The 25983-nt window shown below is 47.7% G+C and overlaps 1 long non-coding RNA gene across 1 annotated transcript; it reads left to right on the top strand.

Moving 5' to 3' along the window:
• The first annotated feature begins 1615 nt into the window (after positions 1–1615).
• Positions 1616–23826, top strand: LOC122876476. The gene is made up of 4 exons (XR_006378073.1): positions 1616–1903; positions 7063–7160; positions 11687–11756; positions 23680–23826. It is a non-coding gene; the product is annotated as an uncharacterized LOC122876476 (long non-coding RNA).
• The last annotated feature ends 2157 nt before the right edge of the window (positions 23827–25983 follow it).

Here is a 25983-nt window from a genome sequence, read left to right as displayed (position 1 = left end):
TGGTAAGAAAACCTCTCTCTCCACAAACGGGCTGGGCGATATTTACAAAATGAATATTATGGTAATCCCAAGAAAACAGACTGACAGTGTTGAGCTCTGTTACCGTGGTAACTACTGTGGCAGCTCATACCTGTAAGGCGCACACGGCTGGTGTCCAGTTTTAACCACTGCAGCATGACGTGGACAACAAGGCCCGGAAAAAAACAGGAAGACATTTGTTTGCAACTTCCAAAAGACAAGGAGGACAAAACTAGGAAAAAGGTTTTCAGTGCCTCGTAATGGCCCAGTCCGCCCTTCTACCGGCGCGGTGCAGGTTTGTGTCCAACAGGTTGCACACAACATCACACACCAGCTGTGGCGACCCGAGCGGACAGCAAGGAAACGTAGCGCCACGTGTACCTGACTGATAAACACATGTTTATCACGCAGCTCACCATTTTTACCGCACTTTAGTACAACTCAGCCTCCGCAACAGGAAGCCACACGCTGAACACGGGTTGATCATCAGCTGATACAAATCAAGGGTCAGAGAATCATTTACTCAAGTACAGTTTTAGGTACTTTACTAGATATTTTCACTTTGGAAGACTCTACTTTTCTACATTTCCAAGAGAATGACCTCTGCTACATTTATCTGACAGCTAACTTTGAAGGCTAACAGATAAGTTCATAAAAGATGCTGTTTTGGTCTACACCCAAGAGCTCGCTTCAGCTTAATAAAACAAAAAGGCAAGTTACAGGAAACGTCCGCAGATGAATTTGGGATCCATCCATATAACCGGATTGAGAAGAATACAAACTGTATATGCAGCAGCTTACACAGTCATGATTTGAACGAATGAATTGGGTATGAGACCATACACAGCTATACAATATTAATACAAATATCTGTTACTTTAAATTGTGTTGAATAAATGCCTCCATAAGTAGAGCTCCACCGATCAGATGAAAACAGAACAGGCATTATCAGCTGATTTGATCGGATCCGGTTTGGCCTGGGCCTACATCGGTATCAGAGTGTGTCGCGTGAGAAACGTCAGAGATATGTTTTGAGGTCATTTGAAAGTGTTTCCATTACCAGAGCGCACTGACAAACTGTTACACAAATGTCCATAAAAGTAGAATTAATATGACACCTAAACAGATGGTGTAAATTAGGCTATTTATACTGGGACATGTAGGCGTTTGTAGGATTAAAACTGCATCGTGAGGTGCGTTAGCTGCCGGACATTGACACCGTGCAGGAGTGTGTCTCACATGTAATGATCATTTAATATTTATGAAAATATCCAGCCAACTGCACAACAAAGAAGCTTTTAATTTTAAAAATAATAATAATTCTAGGCGGTATTTGCATTGTGCCCCCCAAAACCTCCCTCTCCCTCTCTCTCTGATGGCCCCCAGGTCTGGTTCTGCTGGAGGTTTTTCCTTGCCGCTGTGGCCAAGTGCTTGCTCATGGTGGGATTTGTTGGGCCTCTGTAATTAATATTATAAAGAGTTTGGTCTGGACCTGCTCTGTAGGAAAAGTGCAGTGAGATAACTTCTGTTATGAACTGGTGCTGTCTAAATAAAACTGAACTGAATTAATTTAGTTCCCATGATTGGTTGAATCCAAGAACAAAGATGGCGGCCGGAAGTGACACGGTTTTGTTTATTGTGTCGGAAGCTTGAAAATGATGAACATGTAATGGAAATATGAAGTAGTGACAGTAAGTCTAAAACAGATAAATGACAAAAACAAAACAAAAAGATGTCCATGTTTGCGTCGCAGGTCGCTTGTGCTAGCTGCGGCCTGCCGGCTGAGCTGAGGGAGAGGCTCCGGTACCGGTACCGGAGAAACCGTTAGATGTTCCCCTCGGAGGCCTGTGTGCTCCAGCCGGACGGACAGAGCTTCAGTGCACAGGTGAGTGAGCACAAACCTGCAGGGTTTAGTTAAGTTTGGGTCGATGCCGACCTCTCAACATTACACGGGCTAGCTTAGCGCTTAGCTAGCATAATAAACACCGCCGGCGGGCCCCGCGGATCCGGCCGTTGGGAAACGTTGGGTGGGTTAATGGCGCTCTTTGAAAGCTCGGGTAACTTTTTAAAAGCTCGGATAACTGTGAGCTTTTTAGCATGTTGAGGTGTTTTGTGACAGTTACCCGGTGTGCCGGTACCCACGGCAGCGTGTTATTAGCAGCCCACAGTAAGGCAGGCAGCCGCGGTGGCGCTGCTGCTCATTTAGCCACCAGCTAAGCGGTTTAGCTAGCAGAGTCAACGGTTCAGCTAATTCCGAGTTAGCGTTAAATAGCAGAATATAACCGTGGTTTAACAAACAGTGCGTAATAAGTAACATTTGTTTTATACAGCTGTCAGCGGTGTGGTTGTGTCGGCTGAAGAGAAGGTGAGAAAATGACTGTACAGCAAAGGAGGTGCTTAGTGCACATCCATCCCCAGGTGGGTGCGGGACAACGGCAGCGTGTAGCCAGCTCCCGGCGTGTACTGCTGCGGGACAACGGCAGCGTGTAGCCAGCTCCCGGCCGTGTACTGCTGCGGGACAACGGCAGCGTGTAGCCAGCTCCCGGCCGTGTAATGCTGCGGGACAACGGCAGCGTTTAGCCAGCTGCCGGCCGTGTAATGTTGCGGGACAACGGCAGCGTTTAGCCAGCTGCCGGCCGTGTAATGTTGCGGGACAACGGCAGCGTGTAGCCAGCTCCCGGCCGTGTAATGCTGCAGCCTGCCGGCCTGCAGAGGCCTGGTGAAAGATCTAGCTGTATGCCTGGTTACTAACATGAGGAAGAGCCAGCTGGGGTGAGGAGGAGGAGGAGCTCTCGCCTTTGTAACGCTCTTTAAATGACTAGTGAAAGTTCCCATTTTACCGGACAGTCCATAGATTACCACTGTTATCAGCCACGTGCTGGTGCTCACTGTGTGCCCTGCACGTGTGGCTGTAAAGTTCATCAGAATAGACGTAACTCCTACCTTCTTAGCCTGTGCTGTTAATTCATTACAGGTAAAAAGTTTCTCTCTTTTATTTTATTTTTATCTTTATTCAGAGTCAGTTGGAGGACATGCATCAGTTTTTAAGTGACGTCAACAGTCTTACTGCACCTGATTTATTCTGCAGTATTTTGCAGCATTCATGTGACCCCCCTCCCCTCCACCGCCGACTGTTAGCTCCTCCAGTAAATCTGCCTCTGCAGGTGTGTCGCAGTGTCCCCTGCCTCTGCAGGTGTGTCGCACAGTGTCCCCTGCAGTGTCGCACAGTGTCCCCTGCCTCTGCAGGTGTGTCGCACAGTGTCCCCTGCCTCTGCAGGTGTGTCGCACAGTGTCCCCTGCAGTGTCGCACAGTGTCCCCTGCCTCTGCAGGTGTGTCGCACAGTGTCCCCTGCCTCTGCAGGTGTGTCGCACAGTGTCCCCTGCCTCTGCAGGTGTGTGCACAGTGTCCCCTGTAGCTGCAGGTGTGTGCACAGTGTCCCCTGCCTCTGCAGGTGTGTGCACAGTGTCCCCTGCAGCTGCAGGTGTGTGCACAGTGTCCCCTGCCTCTGCAGGTGTGTGCACAGTGTCCCCTGCAGCTGCAGGTGTGTCGCACAGTGTCCTCTGCCTCTGCAGGTGTGTGCACAGTGTCCCCTGCCTCTGCAGGTGTGTCGCACAGTGTCCCCTGCCTCTGCAGGTGTGTGCACAGTGTCCCCTGCCTCTGCAGGTGTGTGCACAGTGTCCCCTGCAGCTGCAGGTGTGTCGCACAGTGTCCTCTGCCTCTGCAGGTGTGTGCACAGTGTCCCCTGCCTCTGCAGGTGTGTCGCACAGTGTCCCCTGCAGCTGCAGGTGTGTCGCACAGTGTCCCCTGCCTCTGCAGGTGTGTCGCACAGTGTCCCCTGCCTCTGCAGGTGTGTGCACAGTGTCCCCTGACTCTGCAGGTGTGGTGTAGCTCCTGTCCTGAACACCAGCCGTAGGACGGACCCGTGATGAAGAGGCAGGCTGGAATAACACTGCCCGTATGTGTCACGTGAGCAGATAATTAGTTCAGTGTTGAGCTCTGGGATGTTTGGTGTTTAACAGTGACTGCGGTTGCTGATGGTGATGGTTGTGTGTTGCTGGACGTCAGAGTTTGTGCTTGTGTATAAACGGACAGTATGTATTAGTGGGAATCACCAGTGATCTGGTGTTTGGGTTTGCGCTCTGAGAAATGGCTCTGCGTGAAACGTCCCTGCTTTGAACTAAACAGACTTTACCTGAAGGTTCAGCACCTGTGTGCAGCTGTCTGAAAGCTTTTACGAGTTGAGCACATGGTTCCTGTTTGGTTTGATTACAGTGTGATCATCTAATTGCCATGTGCAATGGAGCTGAAATGATTAGTTATTAATCGATTAACTCCAGGCCTGCCGGCCGGGAGCCTCTGCTGCGTTTCTTTGTCTTACGTGATCGTTAACTGAAAATCTCTGGGTTTTGTTCTGTTGGTCGGACAAAACAAGACATTTCAAGATATCGCCTTTCAGGAAGAAGTGAACTTCTATAGACTGAACGAGCACTCGAGAGTCATCAGACAGATTAATTGATAATTAATTGATAGTTGCAGCCCCGATGTTGAGATGTACTATAATAACTATAGGAATCTTAAAATCATAATGTTTAATTTCTGGTGGCCTGTTGTAATGCTAATAATGTCGAAGTCTGCATTTGTAAAGTTTGTTCAAAGAAATGGTAAGAATATGTGTCAGAGCCTTGTGATTCAGTCCAGTTGCAGTCTTCTTATATTCCAGCAGGTGGCAGTCTCTGGCTCTGGCTCAGTGTAACTGCTGGTTGTGGCGGTTTAAAAATCACACAAATCCGCACAAAAATGAGCTGAAGTGACGCTGACATGGTGTAAAATAGCAAAAGCTGGTTTGCCTGTTTGTCTGTATTTTGGTGGCCTCGCTGCATGTTGATGTTCTGTAGTAATAAAGATGTTCTGTGCTGCCGCTGAATCCTGATCCCAACTAAATGTTTTTCCATGTGGACAAGTTTAAACACGAATGTTGAACTGTTCTGAACGTGCGCCGCACAGCTGAACTGTCGGTGAGAGCGGGCTGATCTGGATTTATTTTGAGCAAATACTGAGCTCTGGAGACTGCATGCTGAAACGGCGGTTTGCTTCCCCAGGATATCTCTACTCGGTATGAACACTGCTTTCCTGGGAGTCCTCAGCGTAGAATAACACAAAACATATCAAACAGGTGAAACACAGTCTGTGGATCAGGTGTACTGGTGTTCGAAGGCCTGTAGACGGGTTTGCTCCCTTGTAGACCTGCCAGACTGTAGACTGTGCTGTACCTGCCGTCTGCTGTTCGGCCCGTCGGGGGAGACTTCCCTTTTCCTTGTTTGCAGTTGTATCCGGCGTTTGCAGTCGAGGCTCTGCCTGTATTAACTAGGGATGGGGATCGAGACCCGGTTCTGTAAGGACCCGGTTCCAAATTTCTCAAAACCCCCCAAATCAATAAGGTCCGAGCTTATCGATACTGCTATCGCGACACGATTTACCTCGCGCCCTCGCTACGATGGCCGAACGTGCAAAGCGGTCCGAGGAGGCGTGGCTACGTCTCAGGGAAGCCACAGAAAGGAGGACGCCAGATGCCGTTTCTGTTGTTCACCGTTGTGATAGTCCTCGTGGTCAGACTTTGTGACAGCACACGTGATGATCCACCGCCTCCTGGTCTGTCCAATAAGGATTTAATCAAAACCCTGCTGACTGTCAGCCCTCAGTATTTTCCTCCAGAGTACTTTGCCTCTTTTGGATGTAATGGAAACCCCACCTGTCCTGCACACATGGAGCGTGACACATCTGTTTTATAACAACTGTTCTCGGATCTGTGGCTCGGCCAACCCCTCAGCTGTTTTTATGCTCTGAATCACAGCCTCACCCCCCACCAGGCCTCTCTAACAGTCCAGTAAGCTGTGAGCCTCAGTGAAAGCACAAACCACCTGTGGGGGTTTACTGCGAGGCTGAGGCTGCTTCTCTGCCGTGTCGGACGCTGAAGCGTAGCCCCCCCCCCCATAAGAAAGATGGTTTTAAACATGTTGAAGCTTGGCAGCAGGGAGAGTTTTTGGTTCATGTCCCAGAGGACGGCGGGCTGAGCCGGAGCTGGAGGGTTTGATCCAGAGAGAGACGTTTGTTCTGTGTTCAGTGATGTCGGTGTACAGCAGCAGTATGCAGTGTTTGTGTAGTGGGCCTGTGAGTGGTTTGTCCCTGACAGGACTGTCCCTGACAGGACTGTCCCTGACTTCAGTCACGATTATGTGTTGGTCACTTGTTTTATTAACAGATAAATCCTCAGACTGCGTTCAAAGAACCAAATTAGCTGAAAGAGAAAGAACAGGATTATTTTAGCGTGCTAACAGCGCGTTAGCCTGAATTAGGTAAGCCACATTTGGAGAACAGGGTCCCAGAGCAGGAGAGTCCAAGCTGAATAATTAAACTGTTCATTCAGTCTGACCAACAGATTCAGTTTGGTGTGAGATGCAACACAGATGCAGCAAATCCTGGTCCTGGAGAAGCTGGAAGCCTTTCCTGGAGAAATGGCTGAAAACCATTATTTGGGTAGTTCTAGATCTTGCCTGGGTTTGTCAGTGACGTGGCTCTTGGGATGTAAGTGTTGGTGCGTCAGTCCACCACTTCGGTCCAGGCGAAATATCTCAGCAGTTATTAGACTGATTGCCATCAGTGTTAGTACAGCTGTTCGTGGGCCCCGGAGGATAAATCCTAGTCATTCCTCTGGTGACCCCTGACCTTTCCTGTAGCGCCATCAGCAGCTTTACATTTACACAACATGTTGCTCTTTATCAGTCTCGATCCCAGTAACAGAGATGATACTTGTGCTTTTACGCCTTCTTGTCCCTCCGTTATTGTCACAGTTAGCTTTCTGCGAGACAGCCTTTCATTTTAAACACGTTTGGGAAAGTGGCAGGGATTCATGATGTGTTATATAAAGCATGGCTGGGCTGTTTAGAAGCGTAGTTAACAGAGACTAAACCGATGCAAGTGATAATCCGTTCCATGTGTCTGCAGAGAGCAGCGTGCTGTCATTACCGCTCCCTTTCCACCTGCAGGACTGTGATTCTGACTTGGCGTTGCACCGAGCTGCAGGCCTGGACTTGAATCACCGAGTCGGACCAGAGGAACAAAGACTCTCCTCTCAGCGAGCATGGTAAGAGATGGATGTTTATGTGCCGCAGGTCAGCCGGGTCACTTTGGTTGTCTCTTTGTTTCTACACAGCAGCTAAGTGGATGTAATTGTTTGTGTAGCCAGCAGCCTCACCTGGCCTGGTGGGTGTAAATCAGAGGCTAATTGTTAGTTATGTCAGACAGCAGACTGAGGAAACAGGGAGTATAATGAGGAGGTCGGACTCTCTGATTCAGCTGTTTAACTCTGAGCTTCTCCCTTTCATAACTCTCACGCTGTCCTCCCGACCGTACGTCTGCTCAGGTCACAGAAACTGTAAACTATAACGCGTCCTTTAAAGACCAGGGTAATATGCCAGTATAAAGAGCCCCTCTGTCACAGCGCCCAGCAGCTCATCCCAACACGTCCCCTTTGGTTTTCAACCAAAACATCAACAGCGACGAGATCAGGGAGTTCACCTGTGTGATGGAAACGGTGTCGACACTGATGGTGACAATAAGAAAATGAGAAACTCTGATATACAGCCAGTTACATCAGAAATGCAACTTATTCTGCCTTCACATGGCAGTCCTTTAGGAACAGACATACTTTCTCATCCACTAGGTGGTCACACAGGGCTTCAAGTAGCCAAAAACAAACATGTTTCTGATCCTGTTTCATCAGTCAGATTTCTGACAATCTGAAAGAATATTAGATGTGTTTTGATTGTATTTGAACTCCTTTTGATTCTGTTGAACTTTCACATTAATCACCGGATCTCTTCTGTTCTCACTTGTGCTCCAATGTGATGTCTGAACACAGCAGGAACACCAACTTGTATTTTCAATCATGAACAGCTGACAAAACATTAGGTCGATATGAGAATATGCATACGTGTAATTAGTATTGTCAAAAAATACTGACTCGTGCGCACACACTCCTAAAGAGGTGGTGAGAAGAGTTTTCTGACTTCTTTTAGAAAAACAGAGTGCGTTAGGTTGGAAGGTTTCCAGATGCCTGATTCCACCTGTTGTCATGTATGTTGTGCTCGTTCACCAGGTGTGTGATAAATTGCTCGTCCTGTCTCCCTGACTGGCGGATTGTGTTGCACTTCACCTAAAGTCAGTTTCATTCTCTCGCCGTGTCCCCTCTGCTTTCCATCATCAGAACAATAACACTGATTTAAACTCTGATATGTTGTGCATCCCTAGTGCAAAATGTTTGCATCTGAAAACAGTTTTGTTTTCACCAACAGCATGGGCCACATGGAGAATGGCATTAAAAGATGGCTCTGTTCCCTGTTTATATTTGGTATACATGAGCTCTGGTGGTCATTCCCAGTTTAATAATCACTTGTCGATAATCAATCCTTCGGCCACAGGGCAGTGCGGCTGCCCAGTTGGGAGGTCCTTGTCTGTCTTTGGAAACAGAAGCGCAGGCCCCGGACCAGCCGGCCAAGAATGAAGCTATTCTGCGAGGGCTTAGCTCCGGGCCTGGCCCTCCTCCTGATTGGCTGTCTGTAAATTGTTCTGCGAGGTGGAAAACCTGCTCACATTCTTCTCCGATGAGTCGTGTTGTCGCTCAGAGAGCTCTGAGCACACGGCAGTAACTTTCCATCAGAGCAGAGATGATGTGCCGTCATGCTGTCGATGCCTCGGCCCCCCTCAGCTCACGCAGCACCGGTAATTATACAGAACGAGACGCAAACTGGGTAATCACCACCTTCCGTTCAGCCAGATGGAGGCTGGCCGTCCCGTCCTCGCTGCGCACTTTCATCAAACCACATACAAAAGATTTCAGATGCAGCCGGGAAAGGCTGCATTTGTTGTATTTACACTTGTATACAGTGCTATTACGTAAGAGAACGGGAGACAGAAGTGCTCGAAACCCTCCAGGAGCTTCAGGGTTTCCGCAAAGCAAACGTGCTGCACAAATTCAAGATTAACATGTAATCTGATAGTTTCACTTCATACAGTAACAATATGACAAATGCAAATAAACTTTTAAGGATTCACAAAGGTGAAAACACCTGACTCGACGCACACGGACAAAGTGCCAATAAAGCTGTGATGTACGGTGGCCAAGAGATGTCAATGTGCAGCAGATGAAGAAAACCTCTTCACCACTCTAACAACACACGTGGCATTTAGACTTAACGCTGCAAATATATTAAACACAAGTAAATTAAGAAAGTCATTTGACAACAGACATAAAGAAACGCACTGCAAATACTGAATTTCCCCTCTGTGACCAATAAAGGCTTATCTCAAATACAGAAACACTGCAAGGCGTAAAGAGAAAAATGGAACTGAGTAAAAACACAAGCTGTCTAAATGTGACGGGTGTGGTGTTAAGGTGGTGTTAAGGTGGTGAAGGTGTTTTCTTGTGGCTCTCTCGTCCTCTGTAATGATGAGATCTGAAAGCACAATGCAAAGGCCAACGCGTATAAACAGATGAATTATTAAAGGGTAAATATGATTATTCTATATTTTCTGATTGTCAACAAATCTCATGTTTGGATCCAAACCAACAGTGTGTTAGTCCGTCTCTCAACACTTCCTGTATAAATTAAATGCAACTTGAGTTTTATGAGTCATTTATCGTGAAGTCGGCTGACCCCGCTCGCCCTCCTGCCCTCGACTTCCCTCTGCATATTCAGCAGTCGTATGAAAGGAGGCTGATTTGAGGCCATTAAAGCTGCAGTCAGGCTGAAGTGCCGGGTTTAGGGAGCCCTCCAGGGAAGCCTGGCAGACACCTCAAAGGTTTGGATTTAAGGCAGACTCCACAGAGGCCCCTTCGAGGCCAAGGTTCAGAACTAGACTGATGCTGTTTTTAAATGACCAGCTCACCACAACAGAACAGCGGGACCAAATATGCATTCACAGCAAGAAAAGAGAGAAGGCATTTTAATGCAGACGGGAAACTTAATGGCTTTGTAGGTGAAAAACATATCCCAACAACTGCTGGACTGTGATGAGACGTGCTTCATCGTTCATGCTCCCCTCAGGATGAACTGTAATAACTCTGCTGATCCTCTGACTTTCCATCTAGCGCCACCATCAGGTCACGTTTGAAGCTTTCAGCCTCAGCTGTACTTTGTATTTACTGCTAATTAGCTAATGTTAGCATGCTAACACGCTAAACTAAGATGGTGACCATGATAGACATTATACCTGCTAAACATCAGCATGTTAGCATTGTTACTGTGAGCGTGTTAGCTTGCTGATGTTAGCATTTGGCTCAGAGCAGGCTGTTAGCCTGGTTTAAGGGCTCAATACTCAAACCTTTACTTTGAAAACTGTAAAGGACAGAAAGTTGACTTCAAGTATCTCGTCAGATTAATAATCTTGTCGATTTATTACCTGATCAGATATTCCTGATTCAAATCATTTAACATTCGACAAAAAAGAAAAACCTGTTTTATAATTTTCAGAGTAAGTTATTGTAAAGTATTGTTTTGATATCGTTACAGACACTAAGATATTGTATGGACACTAGCGGTCTTTATCTGTGGAAAACCTCCCCGAACCTGATCCGGATCTAAATAGACCAGAGTGTAATCCTTGCTGATCCAGAATGTGATGGACCCCGGCAGCAGCTCCACCAATTAAAGAGCAGCATCGCACGTCAACAATAACTTTGACAAAAATCAAAGCAGACAGTGATGTTCAGTATGATGGCTTTTCCAACCATCTTCACAGGTTCATTTTTATAATGCGTGGAACTTAAAGTAGGAGAAACACTAGGCCGGCAGTAATGTGACGTATACAGGATGTGTATTAAGTCATGCAAACTGCCGCACATAAGGCCATTAAACAAAAATGTGAAACTTATCCTGCATGTATTAACTTATAGATTTGCTACCGCTGACTGTTGTTACATGCCAGGGTGGATGGCACTCTGCCTGAAATGATCCCAGTGTAGAAGAACAGCTCACATCAGTAAGAGATAATAAAAATACTTCAGCCTGTGAGACACTTGTAGTGCAGATTTTCCAGGCTTGTTAACAATGTGTCATTTTGTTGAGTTTCACACTCGTAATTCATTGAACAAAAAGTCACAGCGGCTCTCCAGCCAGCAGTCATTAATCACGAGTTCTGCCAGCGCTGGCCCGAACCCTCAGAGCTGCAGGGTGTGATGGAGGAGTTACACCTCTTCCTCTTCATTCTTCAGCAGAGGGTGAAAACAAACCTCTCGGCATTCATGCTCCGTCTGGCTGAATCCACACATTCCTGCCACAGTACAGCACAAAGTGACATGAAGCACAGAGTCAGAGACAAGCGGTTTTCCTGCCAACATCGTGGCTTTGTATCCTGGCCGGGCTGCTACACAGTGCGAATGAACGTAACCTTCAGCCAAGTCAGTCACGGGACGTTTTAGCTTGTAGTAGCGATAGGAAATTTTAAAATGAATAAGTGTTTAAAAATGTTTCAAGCTGGTCAAAAATACCAAGAAGCGTCAGTTCAAGTGTTGCTTTTTCTTCATTAAGTGTAATAAGAACCAAATGAAGCTGATGTGCATTATGTTTAGATGTCTGTGATAAATATGTCCGGTTCTGTGGTTGTTTGCAGGTCGGTTTAATGCCGCTTGATCAGAAGCTGACTGCAGACATCTAACCTGGAGGACAATCTACATATAAAGGTAAGAGTCAGTAACACCACTGGATAATAGTCTCTAGAAAGTTTAAAAAGGCAGTGTCCAAAATTAACTTTTTGACTCACCGGCCAAAGGGCGCTTGGTGGGTGTTAATTTCGGACCCTGTAAACAGGTAAATGAAATCAGGGAGATCAATACTGACGTATATGCAGTGCAAACTTATATTACACAAAAAACAAAATATCGACTAAATCCTTGGAAAAATACTTTAATTCTCTGTTTATGAGCATTTCAAAATTCAAACTGGCGCTAGCTGAAGTTGAAGCATGTTCCAGCCTCCTGCAGCAGGGACTGTGGCTGAGACTTCAGCCCACCTTGACTGAATGAATGCAACTTAAAGCAGAAGCAATTCATTTTATAATGACATTGTAGTAGAAACTGTATTTAATATATTTACATTGTGTTGACAAAATTGTGTTTTTGTTTTTTACATTTTACGTGTTTTTATTGAGATATTTAAGACAATAAACTAACTGGATCGCGGCCGATACCCGATCCACGTTACAAGGTCGGTATCGGGCCCCTTACTAATTCAGGGTATCGGATTGGGTCACTGGGTGTTGGTCCTGGTGCACAGCAGTACTGTATCTGAACAGATCCGGTGTGACGCTGACTTGAGGACTGCTGCTGTGGAGACTTGTGGCATCGCCTGCTGTAAACAGTCGGACTGTTTAGATGGCAGTAGAAGTTACCATCTGTACTGATGTGGTACAGTTGTGTTTTCATCTGGTGTGTTTTGATGTTGGAAGAAATTCCACCTGATCAGCTGACTGACGGTTGAGTGCATTTCCCTCAGAGCTGATGTGTTGTTGTGTCTCGGTGAAGCTCTTAGCTCTAACTTAGCGCACAGCTGTGTCCAACTCCCAGTGCGACGCTGCTTATTATTCATTAATTCTGATTTCCCCTCGTGTCTTGTCCCCAGAGACCCCTCCGAGTCCCTCTGTGGCCACTAAAGACCCTCTAAGGTCAAAGGTCACTGATGTTAGGAGGACCACCTGCCACTTAGCATTAGCAGATACAACAATAACCCACAGAACAGTAGCAACATATCCGTTTGTGTTTCCAGGTTAGAGTTTCTCCATGTGGTTTAATAACTGTTGATACTGATATCATGGCAGTTAGTGTATCTGTGTGCTTCTTAGTTTCAGAGCGCCTGCTTGTGTTTCTGTTTGTGAAGCTGCACTGTGGTGGTGAACAACAACAACAGAGACTGTGACCTAAGAAGAAAATACACCTGCTGAGTGTGTTAGTTTACTGCACATATACACAGGACAATGTAAACTCACACGTATAAGCAACACTTATGTTTATTATTTAGTAAAGGACTGTAAGGGGCAACACACCGTGCACACGAGACGCATCGCAGCGGCAGCGGCGGTCACGGTTCAGTACCCAGGATGTGCTGATCCAGGGAGCAAATCTGATAAAGTGAAACGGGAAATTAGGACAGTATCGTACCTTGATGAGGCGACGCACATCGGCCTGCAGTGCCGCGCATCTTGACTGGCGTTCATGCCTACAGACGGGTGTTATGAACCGTGTCATGTGCTGCTAGCGTGCGTTGCCCTTAAGTGTGCAGGAGTTGGACATTTTCAGTGTTTTACCTGCAGCCATCTCAGCCCCACCTGTGCTTTGAACACAGAAGGTGTGCAGGAGTTTATTTGTGTCTCTTTATGCAGGCCACCTACATATTTGCTCTTCTGCCATGTTACTAAACAGTAAACGGGCCGTGCTACCTGTAGCGTTGGACTGAGCTCTGGTATTCTGTTTGAATTAACAGCAGACTGATGTGTGTGTGTGTGTGTGTGTGATAATGTCTTGATCAACCTCTGCCACTGTCAACATTTGGGCAGCCTTTTAAAAGTCTAATAATCCCGTTTGTCCTGCCACAGACCGGTGCACACTACATCACGGCTGGGTGTGGTCACAGGTACAGCAGACCACGCCCGACCACGCCCGGCTCTGGTGTTGGCTGTGGGGCCGGTGCAGCTCTGCTTTAGCTCGTTTCCTGATCAGAGTGTGGCGTTACTCTTTAATAAGCTGGTGGCAGCAGCCCGTGCAGTGCAGATTGATGTTATGGTTGTCAGCAGCGCGGTGGTGTAGAGGACTCCTGTTGTAACAGAGGTGACGAACATGAAGGCAGATTGATCCTAACAGTGCTAATAACAGCAGGACTCGGCAGAATATCCGTCTAATGTTTCAGACAGGTGGATTCGTCCTTGTCTCGAATCTCTCCAGTTGTCAGCGCACACAGCTGACAGGATTTCTGTCCGTCGCCCTCACAGCTGCTGTCTGAGATAAAACCCTCTCCCTGCAGTTTAGGTGTTTTTCTTTCTTTTCCTGGAACGTGAAGTTTCTGTTCTCCGTAGACGTGGTGAGTGAATTTCTTGACCCTGGGGTCCTTTTTAAAGCTTTTGAAACCACACTGAGAAGTTTCTAAAATAGCTGAGCGCCACTTCCATTCCTAAAAATATGCGTCTGCTTACATAAATCTTTTAACCTCTTGATCCGCACCGGCCCACCCGCGGGCCGTAAAATGTAGCTGTTGTCCGTTACTCATTAACACGGTGATATTTTCAGGAAATCTGGTCATGTTACACATCATTTGAAATTGCAATTTGTACTGTGTTTGAGCTGGTGTTACTCAGTGTCAGTAACACTGACAACTGCAGAAGAAACTTCCAGGGCTTAGCTTTCAGGAGTGATCACAGGGGTGCAAGAACAGTAACGGTTTTATTTTGGGTATGGACGGCTAATGAAGGGGTTAAAGTTTTCCTCTTTCAGATTTTCTCCAGGTGTAAAACAGATTTCATCATATCAAACCCCATTTTAGATGCTATTTATGGTCTGCATTTCTTCAGCAGTAGCCAGTCAGTGTGTTAGCATTCAGTAACTGCCTCTCTATAAAGTAGGTTTTAGCCACGCTAGCAGCTTGGCCCTGTGGATCCGTCCGTCCTCTACTTGTATATCAACAACTACTGGCCGGATCGCCATTTTACAGCACAGATTAGCCGATCCTGAAGATCTGTATCGTTTCTTTACTGTGTAACTTTAATAAACGACACGATCAAGTCTCCGGGTAGGAAACATCCAGGAAGCAGCGTCTCGTGTTCGGCCGGCGCTGACGTCACTGTCACAGATTAAAAAGAGAAACGCCTCCGGCGGCAGCTCAGATCAGGATTCAATTAATTGATTTGATAATAAAAATAATCGTAGAAAAGGTTTCAGTCGTAGTCATCCTGGACGCTGTTTTCAGAATCAAGACGTTTCGGCTCCCATCCGGAAGTCATTCTCAATTGTGAAAAAATGGGACGGGAACTAGAAATTTAAGCTACTCTGTGTTGCATAAGCCCCGCCCTCAGGGAGGAGTCTACCTGAGTATCTGTTGATTAGCTAGTTTCACCTGAAACTGACCTAATAGTTTCCATGATGGCCCAGTAATCAGTAATCAGGCCTATTGTTTTCTGGCTGCACCTCCCTCATCACTGTTAAGTACCTGATTAGCATGTGATTGGCTTGACCACGGTGTTAATACACTGTGGTAAACTTTGAGCAGATTGAATCTCAGACCACCATTTCTGTTCAAAGAGGGGTTTTCTTTTTTCACAAAAATGGCTTCCTTGACGCCCCGTTCAAACCAACTCTTCTCTCTACTGAGAATCTTCACCTCGCTGTCTTCAAATGTGCGGTTTGGAGCTAAGAGAGACAATAAAAATAATCTTAAAGCAGTCCCAATTGTTATCTCTATTTATATCAGCCACTTTAACGTCTGTGAGTCATTTGACCCATCGTTGATATGAACATATTGATTAGTGCAGCTTTCAGTAGCAGCTCTAAGTCATGACTCTGTTGTGCAGCCTCACTGCGGCGGTCAGGAGGACTCTTCTGGACTATTCAGAGATTTCATTTGCTGTCCAAAGAATGTCCTGTAAACTCCTGCCAACACTTCCTGTGTGTTTGGTGAACTCAGACAATCTGATAGAGACTCACATGCTCCAACAAGAGAGAGAGACAGGCAGACAGAGAGAGAGACAGGCAGACAGAGAGACAGGCAGACAGAGAGAGAGACAGGCAGAGAGAGAGACAGGCAGAGTGAGAGACAGGCAGAGTGAGAGAGACAGACAGGCAGACAGCCAGGCAGAGAGAGAGAGAGAGAGAGAGAGGCAGAGAGAGAGAGAGAGAGAGAGAGAGAGACAGACAGACAGAGAGAGAGAGACAGACAGACAGAGAGAGAGAGAGACAGGCAGAGAGAGAGACAGGCAGAGAGAGAGAGACAGACAGAGAGAGACAGAGACAGACAGACAGACAGAGAGAGAGACAGGCAGAGAGAGAGACAGGCAGAGTTGTGGGTGGAGCTGTCTGAGGCTGCAGGCTGATATTCAGTCAGCTTCTCTGTGAACACACTTCTGACTGAACTCTGTCGCAGCTCTGCCGTCTCTGCCGTCTCTGCCGTCTCTGCCGTCTCTGCTGTCTCTGCTGAGGAGCTCCTTCTGTCAATGCTTGACTACTTTCCAGAGATTTGGAGGGTTTTCCGTTCGAGCCGGTCTCTGTTGTCTCTGCTGTCTTTGTTGGTGTTTCGGTCTGGATTACTTAACATCTGTGCAGCGAGGAGCTGAGTGGGAGTCGTTCTCCGGTCGCAGAGGGTAGGTGCCTCGCTCGATCTCCTCCTGCTGCTTCTGTACACTCTGCTGTCCGACTGTTTTATCTGCAGGTTGGTTTGTTTCTGCTGCTGACAGAACAATGTTATTGATTGTCCATCACCAGTCAAGAGAAACGTGTCTTTGATGTGGCACAGAGTTGTGCTGATTAGTGTTTATTGCAGCATTGTGTGCCTTGAATTTTGTTTTATAACGTCTAAAAAGTTGTAGTGCACTGCTCCCGTAGAGAAATATGTTGTTTTTCACTGATAAACATCTAGCTGTCTTTAAAGGGTCTTGAAAAGTCTTCAGTCTAAGTTGGCGAGTCATCGTGGTTGTGCTCTGTGTGCGGTGCGTAGAAAGAAAAGACAACAACAGTTCAGTTTGCACCTCAGTGCATTCGTTCTCGAGCTGGGCTTCAGGGACCTGAAGGACTCCTTTGAACGTAATTCACTCGTCCTGGAATTCCTGGAATGTCGGGGGATTTTTGAGGTGTTTCTTGGACAGGTAACTGTGCTCAGTTAGAGCTGTGAAGAAGTTAAGAGAACACGGTGAATGTTTCAGATCACCTCGCAGGAACGCTTCAGAGCGTGTTTTACAGCTGGTTTCACACTGGTGTCTGCTGGTTTTCTGTTGAACTGCAGCAGAAACAAAACAGTTTACAGTTTTACAGCTTTTATGAGCCGATAAACAACACGAACAAACCAGGATGTGAAAATGTTTTAACCTCCAGAGACTCGCAGGAGAAGAGTTTCACTTGAGATGGAAATGATCCCAGACGGAGATGCTAGAAGGAGTGATACGAGCTTTTACATGCAGCGCTGTTGCTCAGTGTGTAGAGTACGAACGGTTCAAGTCGATGTCTGCTCCTGGGAATAAATCTTATTATGTCGGGGTCTCTGATATTCAGATTTCCAAAGCTGACGTGTGATTTGAACTTTATGCAGTTGCAGCTCTGTGGTCGAAATGTTCGTGTGTGTGTTTATAAAAGTGTGTGTTTGTGCTGAAGACGTTAAGAGTGAAGAGCCAGACAGTTGTTGTCTGCACAGTCTGAGGTTTGCAGGGCAGAAACTGTCTGATGAAGGCAGGTTACACTGCTCTGCCTCCCTGTCCTCCCCGTCCTCCCTGTCATCCCCGTCCTCCCCCGTCCTCCCTGTCATCCCCGTCCTCCCCGTCCTCCCTCGTCCTCCCTGTCCTCCCCGTCCTCCCTCGTCCTCCCCCGTCCTCCCTGTTCTCCCCGTCCTCCCCGCTCCTCCCCTCCTCCCCGTTCTCCCCGTCCTCCCCCGTCCTCCCCGTCCTCCCCCGTCCTCCCCGTCCTCCCTCGTCCTCCCTCGTCCTCCCCTTCCTCCCTGTTCTCCCCGTCCTCCCCGTCCTCCCCCGTCCTCCCTGTCCTCCCTGTTCTCCCCGTCCTCCCCGTCCTCTTCCGTCCTCCCCGTTCTCCCAGTCCTCCCCGCTCCCCCCCCTCCCCGTCCTCCCTCGTCCTCCCTCCCTCGTCCTCCCCGTCCTCCCCCCCTCCTCCTCGTCCTCCCTCGTTCTCCCAGTCCTCCCCTGTTCCCCCGTCCTCCCCGTCCTCCCTGTTCTCCCGTCCTCCCCGTTCTTCCGTCCTCCCCGTTCTCTCCAGTCCTCCCCCTCCCCCGTCCCTCCCGTCCTCCCTCGTCCTCCCAGTCCTCCCGTCCTCCCTCGCCCCTCCCCGTCCTCCCCGTTCTCCCAGTCCTCCCCGTTCTCCCCGTCCTCCCTGTCCTCCCCTGTCCTCCCCGTCCTCCCCGTCCTCCCCGTTCTTCCCTGTCCTCCCTGTTCTCCCCGTCCTCCCCGTCCTCCCCGTCCTCCCCGTCCTCCCCGTTCTCTCCCCGTCCTCCCCCGTCCTCCCCCGTTCTCCCAGTCCCCCTGCTCTCCCCGTCCTCCCCGTCCTCCCCGTTCTCCCCCCGTCCTCCCCGTCCTCCCGCTCCTTCCGTCCTCCCGTTCTCCCCGTCCTCCCCCGTCCTCCCGTCCTCCCCGTCCTCCCCGTCCTCCCCGTTCTTCCGTCCGCCCCCGTTCTCCCAGTCCTCCCCCGTTCTCCCCGTTCTCCCCGTCCTCCCCATTCTCCCCGTCGTCCCCTGTTCTCCCTTCCTCTCCCCGTTCCCCCCTGTCCTCCCCCGTTCCCCCCGCCTCCCCTGTTCTCCCCGTCCTCCCCCGTCCTACATGGCGGGGCAGCTCTAATTTGTTTTAATTTTGTTAAATTTTGCATCTGAGTTTTTAAGGTACGTTTACACTTTTAGTTTTTGTTATTTGGAAATGTTGCCTGTATGATTTTCTGAGTTTGGGAACTGATACTAAAATCATACTTTCTAACCTTTGCTAAGTATAAACATGTTTTCTAAGAATTGTTGAAAATGATCAAAGAAGCCAAAACGCATCAGTTTAAAATCATCCGTGCATGTTTATACCTTTTGCATGTTTCACTAGTTTGTTGGCTCATAGAAGCAGTTTTTTCCAAATGGAAATGAGTCCAATGTTTTCTGTGAAAGCTTCTGTACATAAGTCCATAACTGATCTCTAGATAAACTGCATTAATTCAACGTGTCAGATACATATTTAATTAACATTTCAGTAAATATCAGTATCAGCTCAGACCCCGGGACAGAGATACCCGTTATTTAAGGACTCGGATCAGGATCGAGGCCAAACAAACTTGATCGGGACATAGTATTGGAACTGATACTTTTTCAATATTTGTAATTTGACCTGGTTGGTCAAACTTTCCTGCGTGGTGAATTTGACCTGCTTTTTGTATTTGAGGCAAGAGTTTGGACACTGATCTGTCTGCAGACATGATGTGTCTGTTCACACTAACAGGATATTAACTCCAGTCTGAGTCCTTCATTCATGCCCTTTCCTCTCTTTAATTTCCTCTTCAGAAGCCTCAGAGCGTCTCCTGTCCCGCTCTGTGTACCCATAATGCACTGTGTGGTTGTGTACCAGAAGCTCTGTCTTTTACGGAACCAATCAGAGAGAAGCTAACGGGACTCGCGGGTCGATCTCCTTTGGTTCTGAATGTGGTTCATATTATCTCCTGAATGGAACCAGAGTCACTGTTCTCATCACAGCTGTCTCAAATAGGGTTGGGTACCGAATTCTGTACTTTTAAGGGTACCGACCGAATTACGTCGGTACTACCGAGTACCGATTCGTTAAATCGGTCTGTGCCAGATTTCGGTACTAGAGAGAGCGAGACTACGTCGCCCCTGCTGCCTGCTGAAGTCACTGGGACACGTGTGTTATTGATGTTATTGATGGTAAACTGAATATTTTTAGGTTTTTGAGTGTTTAGGGGAAGCAAGCAATTTAATGACCTCTCCCTGAGCGTTGGAAATGATGGTTTTTCACTATTTTCTGACATTTCACACAGTAAATGATTAATCGAGAAAATGATAAACCGATGAATCGCTAATGAAAATAACTGTTAGTATCACAGTCGTGCCTGTTCAGTGGGACTGAGGTTTATTTGAGTCAGAGAGAACACAGCGATGTTAAACACTTGAAAAGCTGCTTCACTTTGCCAACACACACTCAGTTTGTGTAAGTCAGGTGAGACGTCTTTTTGTCAGCTCCACGATGTCTTTAGTATCGCTACATATCATACATCATACATATGCTCAAACGCAAAGAGGCAGGCCGTGAATCCTGGGCTTTCACTTCGATTAGAGCTGTACCGAATATTATTGACCTTTGACCTCTTGGTACTAAACCAGAGGCTCTGCAGAGGAACAGACTGTTTCAGTCAAGTGGAGCAGGTTATGTTCCGCCTCCTTCCGCCAAAGTCAACAACCAAGGTCATAGGTCGTCTCGGCTTTAGGAGCGTCTGCGGCCGATGTGATGAATTTATCACCCAGGTGTGAAGGTGGGAAAACAAAACATTTGAGATTACATGAATAAACCAGAGGAGAGCGACGCCAAAACATGGAGGGGTGATAGGAAGGCTCAGAGGTAATAACTGTGGTCATCTATAGCCTAGCTGCATTATAGGCCGATTTTAGCTTATTGCAGATATATTAATATCAGCATATATGTAAGAAAAGACATGTTTAAGGTCTTTTAGAAACAGTGTCTCCGTGAGTTTAATTTAGATTGTAAAATGTCCGTAACACCACAGACCTGCGTCACTATTCTTTAATAACCACGTGTAAAGATTCTTATCAAACATGTTAAAGGAGCTGTAGGCGACATCCACCGCCACTAAATGTCGCACTAGAGCACCAGCATCTCAGACCAAATCAAATGGGCGCTACGGCCCACCAGACTCCATTGAGAAAAACAGTAATTTTACCTTGGAGATCATAGTCTTTCCACTGTTCCAACAATCACCAGCTCTGGTTTGGTCGAAATAAATCCTTAATTCAGTTAGATGAGAAAATAAACGTCATATCGCTTTGCTCACAGACAGCAGCTTCACAGGGAGGAACTCACCTGCACAAACGTGCACTAACGCTCACTAACACTCACTAACACATACTAACGTGCACTACCACGCACTAACGTGCACTAACGCACACAAACGTACACTAACACTAACGTAACGTTAAAGTTAGCTCCAGATGGTTCCATTTTATTTATGCTAAGATAATATTAGCGAGGCTAATACTGTCATGACCGCGACGTAAATAAACAATTTTCTTTTGGATTTGAGACAAATTCATGAGACAATGAGACATTTAACCTAGCTGAAATGGATCTACGTTGCTTATGATGCAGTTCAACCGAACGCTTGGCACAGCAGCCTCAATATGTCGCTTGAGAAGGAGGCAAATGCCAAACTCTCTGAAAACAACCGAAGCTGAAGTGAAATGTTTTTTAGTTGTACTGGTTGTGACATCAATTTATAAACCTCATATCTACGCCCCGGCTTTTAATGGACCAAACAGCAGTTGCAATAGCTGTAAAGAGCAAAAACCACATTAGTTTTCAGAGCGACAGGAAAGGCCGGGGAGAGAGGGGATGACATGCAGCAAAGGCCCGGGCCCTGCGGTGAGGAAACACTTCCTAAGCTGCGTCAACAAACGGACAGGTCATCAATGTCAACGCACGGTAAAGAGAATAAATAAATGTAACGAGTATGACAGACAGCAGCAGACAACAGAAACAGTGCCAGAGTCGCAGAAACCAGCAATGGTGAGGAAAAACAAATACTAATTAGTACAACCACCGGAAACATGACAACAAGGGCAGAAAACTGGAGACGGACCACTCAGACACCCAGCCGAGCATTAAAAAGACCACAGAGGCTCTGCGTTTCATCGTCCGTAGCCTCTTTTCAAAGAGATTCTGGACTTTGTTTAGGTTGGAGGATTTTTGCAGCTCTGAGCAGCCTCGCAAACACAGACCTTATAAATTCACTAAATCATTACTAATGAAATAAACTCTATTATATCAGTGACCCTGACTGAGATGTGATATTTAACTGGACGAAGATGTAATTTTAATGGAAACAGCCTGAAGGGAAAACCAGCGATTTACTCAAAAACAGCATGGATAGAGAATGATGTGAAATAAAGGCTGCGTGTGCCTCGTCATCATTTGAGTGTTTTACAGTACGAGTAGACGGTATTGTGCTGAATATAATGTGGAAGGTAAACAGGATTCATATCGACGCTGATGGAAACACATTCAAACAAAAGTGTTTGAACAGGATTTAGATTCGTCTCTTTTGTGCCGTTTGTATCCGGGTGTGTTCATTTGTCACGGTGGACACATTCATCTGTTCTCTCCATTAAAGAAACCTCATTATGTGCTAATGCAGCTGTCTGTTATTGTGTAGAGCGTCATTTGTCAGCACCGAGAAGGTCAGGGTCGCCGTTAATAGGCCTGTATCAAAGGAAACCTCCACCCTAAAGCTTCACTCTGAACAGCCAGAGGTGATCTGGGGATCACTGGTCAAACGGAGGCGACAGGTCGTCACGTCCAGACGCTTCCAGCAGTGTATGTCTCTCAGCTGTTTACCACTGTAGGAACTAATCACACGATCGTGTATATCCAGTTTGTTGGAGCAGGACAACCAGTTATAGCTGCAACCATTCATTGATTGAATAGTCATTCAATAGAAAATGAATCGGCAACTATTTTGATAAATGATCAATCATCTGATCATCAAAGATTCCAGTTTTTCCAGTGTGAGGATTCGCTGCTCTTCTGTCTCGTAACTTTATTAATGGAATATATTTTGGTTTTGAGTTGTTGGTTGAACAAAATGAACAATTTAAAGCCCTTGGGCCCGGGGAACTTGCAGTGGGCATTTTCCACTATTTTTAGACCTTTTATATATTCAGTAAATAGAAAATAATCAGTAGATTGAACAGTAATGAACATCAGTGTTAGTTGCAGCCCTACAACAAATGATTTAAGGCCGAAGACCAGTGGAGAACGCTGGTTGGACAAACCAACATGTCCAGTATGTAGAGGACGTTCAGAGGGAGCTGCAGTCAGCAGGTCTTTAAAATCATTCATTTCAACTAATAACATGTGCAGACATCAGTGCTGTGGGACGTGCTGAACATCAGACTGTGTTCCTGGGCGGAGCCTGCTGTTTGTTAAGGTGTTTGATCACGTTGAATGGATCAGTATTCGCTGGCGTTTGATCAGGCTGTGTTGACCCATTCATGCTGTCTGATCTAATCTGGTGAAAGCACTGAGCTTCCTGCAGAGAGTTACTACTACACACATTCATACACTGTTATCTCACTGTGGTAATGAGTCACTGACTGATGGTCTGTGTGTGTGTGTGTGTGTGTGTGTGTGTGTGTGTGTGTTTCTAACCTGTGATAAACTGTTGTCTCAGGTGTGTTGTATGTGTGTACACAGGTGTGGGGTCAGGTAACACTGTGACAATGCTCCTCAGCCACAGTGTGTCTTTATATTCCCACGGGCAGCGCCAAGGTCACAAATGTTCACATTGTACACATCATACAGCTGTATCTAAACACTAGAGGTAGATTACACTCAATTGACTAATCAATCTATTTATTTATTTATTAATTAATTAATTACGTCCTTTCAGACCCAGAATACCTAACAGTGCTGGTCTCATCTGTCAGAGTGATGGCTTTTTGTCATTCAGACGGAGGTGTAGAGCTGAAACGATTACTCGATTAAATAATTAGTTGATCGACAGAAAATTAATCGGCAACTCGTTTGATAGTCAATGAATCATTTAAGTAGTTATTCAAGCAACACTGACACATGACCTCGTTCTGGCTCCTCATTTGGGAGGATTTTCTGCTTTTCTCTCTTTTATATCTCAGTTCGCTGAATCTCTTTGGGTTTTGGACTGTTGGTCGGACAAAACAAGACCTCAGAAGACGTCAGCTTGGACTTTACAGCAGCAGAGAGCAGCTGCTGAACGTAGCGGAGCATCTAGCTGCTAAAGAGCCAGATGTTTCCCTCAGCAGCTGCTGAACGTAGCGGAGCATCTAGCTGCTAAAGAGCCAGATGTTTCCCTCAGCAGCTGCTGGAGACCAAACACAGAGCTGACAGAGAGAAGACCGGACTGACGTCCATCAGGAGACACAGACACGCCTCCTGACGAAGCGTCATGTGACTCCTGACGAAGCGTCATGTGACTCTGACACGCGTCCTGACGAAGCGTCTTGTGACTCTGACACGCCTCCTGACGAAGCGTCGTGTGACTCTGACACGCCTCCTGACGAAGCGTCGTGTGACTCTGACACGCGCCCTGACGGCGTCGTGGTGACTCTGACACGCAGCGTCCTGACGGTGGCGTCGTGTGACTCTGACACGCCTCCTGACGGCGTCGTGGTGACTCTGACCGCGTCCTGACGGCGTCGTGTGACTCTGACACGCCTCCTGGACGGCGTCGTGTGACTCTGACACGCCTCCTGACGACGGCGTCGTGTGACTCTGACACGCCTCCTGACGGAAGCGTCGTGTGACTCTGACACGCCTCCTGACGAAGCGTCGTGTCGCTCTGACACGCCCTCCTGACGGCGTCGTGGTCGCTCTGACACGCCTCCTGACGGCGTCGTGGTGACTCTGACACGCCGCGTCCTGACGGCGTCGTGTGACTCTGACACGCCTCCTGGACGGCGCCATGTGACTCCTGACGGCGTCTTGTGACTCTGACACGCGCCCTGACGGCGTCTTGTGACTCTGACACGCCTCCTGACGGCGTCGTGGTGACTCTGACACGCGCGTCCTGACGGCGTCGTGTGACTCTGACACGCCTCCTGACGAAGCGTCGCGGTGACTCTGACACGCCTCCTGACGAGCGGCGTGTGTCGCTCTGACACGCCTCCTGACAGCGCCGTGGTCGCTCTGACACGCCTCCTGACCGGCGTCATGTGACTCTGACACGCCTCCTGACCAAGCGCCATGTGACTCTGACACGCCTCCTGACGCGTCGTGTCGCTCTGACACGCCTCCTGACCAAGCGCCATGTGACTCTGACACGCCTCCTGAGCGTCGTGTGACTCTGACACGCCTCCTGACCAAGCGTCATGTGACTCTGACACGCCTCCTGACCAAGCGTCGTGTGACTCTGACACGCCTCCTGACCAAGCGTCATGTGACTCTGACACGCCTCCTGACCAAGCGTCATGTGACTCTGACACGCCTCCTGACCAAGCGTCGTGTGACTCTGACACGCCTCCTGACCAAGCGTCGTGTGACTCTGACACGCCTCCTGACGAAGCGTCGTGTCGCTCTGACACGCCTCCTGACCAAGCGTCATGTGACTCTGACACGCGTCCTGACGAAGCGTCGTGTCGCTCTGCAGCTGCTGGAGGCGGAAACAAGCAGCTGTTTGATCACGAGTTCCACCTAACAGGTGACGATCTGTTGATGTGTTCACGACTTGTTTCTGCTGAGAACAGGAGGCCAGAAACATCAGTTAGTGCAGCTTTAAGTCCCAGTTATCCCAGCGTCTGTCGTCAGGTTAGTGAGTGACATCGCTGACAGGAAGTTGTCCTCCATGTTGATGGACGCCCTGTGTCTTGATGGCCAGCAGCGTCCGAGCCATGCAGGCGGTCTGGGATCAGGAGAACAGGGTTTATCTGTGTTGTCAAAAGCCTCACAGGAGGCAGAGTCTTCAGACCCAGCAGAGCCCCCAGTGCTCCCATTAAACCTTTGATGGGGGGGTACGGTGGCACAGCCATTGTGACTCTGCCAGTTCTGCTTGGATATTTTGCAGTTTTCCTCTGCAGCTCCAGGAAACGACTGACTGACTCCCAGCAGCACCCTGGAAACCAGCACAAACCCAAAGTCAGCACTGGTTCCAGTGGTGCTGCTGGACGACCTTTGCCAAGTGTTGGCGGTTTTGAATCGGCTGCGCCTGTAGCGCTGCGTCTCTGTGTGATCGCCCCTTTAAACTGCGTCTCTGTTCCTGACTGGCACGAATTTTTTGTAATTAGATGTTTTGTTTCAAAATGTTACCCTTTTTTCTCTTATTAGTTATTATTAAGCAGGGCTCGGCAGTTGCCAATGGCAACCGTTTTGAGAAATTGGCAACAAATTCTTGCCGTTTGGCTGCCATCAATGGCAACCACTTTTCGATTTCGAGCTTCGAAATGAAAAGCAGATCTGCGATCCTG

This window comes from Siniperca chuatsi, linkage group LG1 (assembly GCF_020085105.1).
Source record: "Siniperca chuatsi isolate FFG_IHB_CAS linkage group LG1, ASM2008510v1, whole genome shotgun sequence".
In the NCBI taxonomy this organism is placed as follows: Eukaryota; Metazoa; Chordata; class Actinopteri; order Centrarchiformes; family Sinipercidae; genus Siniperca; species Siniperca chuatsi.
Note: the sequence above shows the minus strand (reverse complement) of the source record. Positions and strands in the feature narration are given on the sequence as shown.